The sequence below is a fragment of the Triticum dicoccoides genome, chromosome 1B (genome assembly GCF_002162155.2).
Source record: "Triticum dicoccoides isolate Atlit2015 ecotype Zavitan chromosome 1B, WEW_v2.0, whole genome shotgun sequence".
In the NCBI taxonomy this organism is placed as follows: domain Eukaryota; kingdom Viridiplantae; phylum Streptophyta; class Magnoliopsida; order Poales; family Poaceae; genus Triticum; species Triticum dicoccoides.
Window position 1 is genome coordinate 623893842 of NC_041381.1, and position 6400 is coordinate 623900241.

Here is a 6400-nt window from a genome sequence, read left to right on the forward strand (position 1 = left end):
ACCATTTCGAGACTCCTCGCCATGTCCCCGATCTCATTCGGGACTCCGAACTCCTTCGGTACATCAAAACTCATAAACTCATAATATAACTGTCATTGTAACGTTAAGCGTGCGGACCCTACGGGTTCGAGAACTATGTAGACATGACCTAGAACTATTCTCGATCAATAACCAATAGTGGAACCTGGATGTTCATATTGGTTCCTACATATTCTACGAAGATCTTTATCGGTCAAACCGCATAACAACATACATTGTTCCCTTTGTCATCGGTATGTTACTTGCCCGAGATTCAATCGTCGGTATCCAATACCTACTTCAATATCGTTACCAGCAAGTCTCTTTACTCGTTCTATAATACATCATTTCATAACTAACTCATTTGTTACAATGCTTGCAAGGCTTAAGTGATGAGTATTACCGAGAGGGCCCAGAGATACCTCTCCGACAATCGGAGTGACAAAACCTAATCTCGAAATACGCCAACCCAACATGTACCTTCGGAGACACCTGTAGAGCACCTTTACAATCACCCAGTTACGTTGTGACGTTTGGTAGCACACAAAGTGTTCCTCTGGTAAACGGGAGTTGCATGATCTCATAGTCACAGGAACATGTATAAGTCATGAAGAAAGCAGTAGCAACATACTAAACGATCGTGTGCTAAGCTAATGGAATGGGTCAAGTCAATCACATCATTCTCCTAATGATGTGATCCCGTTAATCAAATGACAACTCTTTTGTCCATGGCTAGGAAACTTAACCATCTTTGATTCACGAGCTAGTCAAGTAGAGGCATACTACTGACACTATGTTTGTCTATGTATTCACACATGTATTATGTTTCCGGTTAATACCATTCTAGCATGAATAATAAACATTTATCATGAAATAAGGAAATAAATAATAACTTTATTATTGCCTCTAGGGCATATTTCCTTCAGTCTCCCACTTGCACTAGAGTCAATAATCTAGTTCACATCACCATGTGATTTAACACCAATATTCACATCTGTATGTGATTAAGACCCATAGTCACATCGTCATGTGATCAACGCCCAAAGGGTTTACTAGAGTCAATAATCTAGTTCACATGGCTATGTGATTAACACCCAAAGAGTACTAAGGTATGATCATGTTTTGCTCATGAGAGAAGTTTAGTCAACGGGTCTGTCACATTCAGAGCCGTATGTATTTTGCAAATATTCTATGTCCACAATGCTCTGCACGGAGCTACTCTAGCTAATTGCTCCCACTTTCAATATGTATCCAGATTGAGACTTAGAGTCATCTGGATTGGTGTAAAAGCTTGCATCGTTGTAACTTTTTACGACTGGCTCTTTTATCACCTCCATAATCGAGAAACATCTCCTTAGTCCTCACTAAGGATATTCTTGACCGCTGTTCTAGTGATCTACTTTTAGATCAAAATTGTATTCCTTTGCCAAACTCAGAGCAAGGTATACAATAGGTCTAGTACACAGCATAGCATACTTTATAGAACCTATGACTGAGGCATAGGGAATGACTGTTCATTCTTTTCTATTTTCTTCCATGGTGGGGTTTTGAGTCTTACTCAACTTCACACCTTGCAACACAGGCAAGAACTCTTTCTTTGACTGTTCCATTTTGAACTACTTCAAAATCTTGTCAAGGTATGTACTCATTGAAAAATCTTATCAAGCGTCTTGATCTATCTCTATAGATCTTGATGCTCAAAGTGTAAGCAGCTTCACCAAGGTCTTTCTTTGAAAAACTCCTTTCAAACACTCCTTTATGCTTTCCAGAAAAATTCTACATTATTTCCGATCAACAATATGTCATTCACATATACTAATCAGAAATGTTGTAGTGCTCCCACTCACTTTCTTGTAAATAGAGGCTTCACCGCAAGTCTGTATTAAAACTATATGCTTTGATCAACTTATCAAAGTGTATATTCCAACTCCGAGATGCTTGCACCAGTCCATTGATGGATCGCTGGAGCTTGCACATTTGTTAGCACCTTTCAAATCGACAAAACCTTCTGGTTGCATCATATATAACTCTTCTTTAAAAAATCCATTAAGGAATGCAGTTTTGACATCCATTTGCCAGATTTCATAAAATGTGGCAATTGCTAACATGATTCAGACAGACTTAAGCATAGATACGAGTGAAAAACTATTTTCATTGGGTGTATGACCATCAAAGGTTTTATTCATTTAAACAGAACAACAATTATTCTCTGATTTTAAATGAATAACCGTATTGCAATAAACATGATCAAATCATATTCATCCTCAACGCAAACGCCAAATAACATTTATTTAGGTTCAACACTAATCCCGAAAGTATAGGGAGTGTGCGATGATGATCATATCAATCTTGGAACTACTTCCAACACTCATCGTCACTTCCTCTTCAACTAGTCTCTGTTTATTCTGTAACTCCTGTTTCGAGTTACTAATCTTAGCAACCGAACAATTATGAAATACTCAGGGGCTACTATAAACACTAGTAAGGCACATATCAATAACCTGTATATCAAATATACCCTTGTTCACTTTGTCATCCTTCTTATCCACCAAATGTTTAGGGCATTTCCGCTTCCAGTGACCATTTCCTTTGCAGTGTAAGCACTCAGTTTCAGGCTTTGGTCCAGCTTTTGGTCTTCTTCACGGGAGTGACAACTTGTTGGCCATCCTACTTGAAGTTTCCCTTTCTTTCCCTTTGCCCTTTTCTTGAAACTAGTGGTCTTGTCAATCATCAACACTTGATGTTCTTTCTTGATTTCTACTTTCGTTGATTTCAACATCACGAAGAGCTCGGGAATCGTTTTCGTCATCCCTTGCACACTATATTTCATCTCGAAGTTGTAGTAACTTAGTGATGGTGACTAGAGAATTCTGTCAATCACTATCTTATCTGGAAGATTAACTCCCACTTGATTCAAGCGATTGAAGTATCCAGACAATCTGAGCACATGCTCACTAGTTGAGCGATTCTCCTCCATCTTTTAGCTATAGAACTTGTTGGAGACTTCATATCTCTCAACTCGGGTATTTTCTTGAAATATTAACTTCAATTCCTGGAACATCTCATATGGTCCATGATGTTCAAAACATCTTTTAAGTCCCGATTCTAAGCCATAAAGCATGGTGCACAAAACTATCAAGTAGTCATCATATTGAGCTAGCCAAACGTTCATAACGTCTGCATCTGCTCCTGCAATAGGTCTATCACCTAGCGGTGCATTAAGGACATAATTCTTCTGTGCAGCAATGAGGATAAACCTCAGATCGCGGATCCAATCCGCATCATTGCTACTAACATTTTTCAACACAATTTTCTCTAGGAACATATCAAAATAAACATATGAAAGCAACAACGCAAGCTATTGATCTTACAACATAATTTGCAAAATACTACCAGGACTAAGTTCATGATAAATTTAAGTTCAATTAATCATATTACTTAAGAACTCCCACTTAGACAGACATCTCTCTAGTTATCTAAGTGATCACGTGATCCAAATCAACTAAACCATAACCGATCATCACGTGAGATGGAGTAGTTTTCAATGGTGAACATCACTATGTTGATCATATCTACTATATGATTCACGCTCGACCTTTCGGTCTCCGTGTTTCGAGGCCATATCTGCATATGCTAGGCTCGTCAAGTTTAACCTGAGTATTCTACGTGTGCAAAACTGGCTTGCACCCGTTGTAGATGGACGTAGAGCTTATCACACCCGATCATCACGTGGTGTCTGGGCACGACGAACTTTGGCAACGGTGCATACTCAGGGAGAACACTTCTTGATAATTTTAGTGAGAGATCATCTTAAAATGCTACCGTCAATCAAAGCAAGATAAGATGCATAAAGGATTAACATCACATGCAATCAATATAAGTGATATGATATGGCCATCATCATCTTGTGCTTGTGATCTCCATCTCGGAAGCACCGTCATGATCACCATCGTCACCGGCGCGACACCTTGATCTTCATCGTAGCATCGTTGTCATTTACGCCATCTATTGCTTCTACGACTATCGCTACCGCTTAGTGATAAAGTAAAGCAATTACAGGGCGTTTGCATTTCATACAATAAAGCCACAACCATATGGCTCCTGCCAGTTGCCGATAACTTCGGTTACAAAACATGATCATCTCATACAATATAATAAAGCATCACGTCTTGACCATATCACATCACAACATGCCCTGCAAAAACAAGTTAGACGTCCTCTACTTTGTTGTTGCAAGTTTTACGTGGCTGCTACGGGCTTAGCAAGAATCGTTCTTACCTACGCATCAAAACCACAACGATAGTTCGTCAAGTTAGTGTTGTTTTAACCTTCGCAAGGACCGGGCGTAGCCACACTCGATTCAGCTAAAGTGAGAGAGACAGACACCCGCCAGCCACCTTTAAGCATGAGTGCTCGTAACGGTGAAACCAGTCTCGTGTAAGCGTACGCGTAATGTCGGTCCGGGCCACTTCATCTCACAATACCGCCGAACCAAAGTATGACATGCTGGTAAGCAGTATGACTTGTATCGCCCACAACTCACTTGTGTTTTACTCGTGCATATGGCATCTACGCATAAAACCTGGCTCGGATGCCACTGTTGGGGAACGTAGTAATTTAAAAAATTTCCTACGCACACGCAAGATCATGGTGATGGCATAGCAACGAGAGGGGAGAGTTTTGTCCACGTACCCTCGTAGACCGTAAGCGGAAGCGTTATGACAACGCGGTTGATGTAGTCGTACGTCTTCACTATTCGACCGATCCAAGCACCGAACGTACGGCACCTCCGTGTTCAGCACACGTTCAGCTCGATGACATTCCCCGGGCTCCAATCCAACAAAGCATCAGGGATGAGTTCCGTCAGCACGACGGCGTGGTGACGATGATGATGTTCTACCGGCGCAGGGCTTCGCCTAAACTCCGCGACGATATGATCGAGGTGGAATATGGTGGAGGGGGGCACCGCACACGGCTAAGGAACGATCCGTAGATCAACTTGTGTGTCTATGGGGTGCCCCCCTCCTCCGTATATAAAGGGGGAGAGGAGGAGGGGGCCGGCCAAGAGGGGAGGCGCGCCCTAGGGGGGCAAACCTACTCCAAGTAGGTTTGGCCCCCCTTTCCTATTAGGAGTAGGAGAGGGAAGGAAGAGAGGGGAGGGAAGAAGGAAAGGGGGGGCCGGCCCCCCTCCCAATTTGGATTGGGCTTGGGGGGCGCCCCCTCCTTTGCTCCTTCTCCCTCCCTTCCACTAAGGCCCAATAAGGCCCATATACTTACCGGGGGGTTCCGGTAACCTCCCGGAACTCCGATATAGTCCCAATCTCATTCGGAACCTTTCCGGTGTCCAAATATATCCGTCCAATATATCAATCTTTATCTCTCGACCATTTCGAGACTCCTTTTCATGTCCCCGATCTCATCCGGGACTCCGAACTCCTTCGGTACATCAAAACTCATAAACTCATAATATAACTGTCATCGTAACGTTAAGCGTGCGGACCCTACGGGTTCGAGAACTATGTAGACATGACCTAGAACTATTCTCGGTCAACAACCAATAGTGGAACCTGGATGTTCATATTGGTTCCTACATATTCTACGAAGATCTTTATCGGTCAAACCGCATAACAACATACGTTGTTCCCTTTGTCATCGGTATGTTACTTGCCCGAGATTCGATCGTCGGTATCCAATACCTAGTTCAATCTCGTTACTGGCAAGTCTCTTTACTTGTTCCGTAATACATCATTTCATAACTAACTCATTAGTTACAATGCTTGCAAGGCTTAAGTGATGAGTATTACTGAGAGGGCCCAGAAATACCTCTCCGACAATCAGAGTGACAAAACCTAATCTCGAAATACGCCAACCCAACATGTACCTTCTGAGACACCTGTAGAGCACCTTTATAATCACCCAGTTACGTTGTGACGTTTGGTAGCACACAAAGTGTTCCTCTGGTAAACGGGAGTTGCATGATCTCATAGTCACAGGAACATGTATAAGTCATGAAGAAAGCAGTAGCAACATACTAAACGATCGTGTGCTAAGCTAATGGAATGGGTCAAGTCAATCACATCATTCTCCTAATGATGTGATCCCGTTAATCAAATGACAACTCTTTTGTCCATGGCTAGGAAACTTAACCATCTTTGATTCACGAGCTAGTCAAGTAGAGGCATACTAGTGACACTATGTTTGTCTATGTATTCACACATGTATTATGTTTCCGGTTAATACAATTCTAGCATGAATAATAAACATTTATCATGAAATAAGGAAATAAATAATAACTTTATTATTGCCTCTAGGGCATATTTCCTTCAGGTGCGCCCCCCCCCCCACGAGGGCCCAAGGTGCCTAGGGTTTGGGGAGGGGGCGC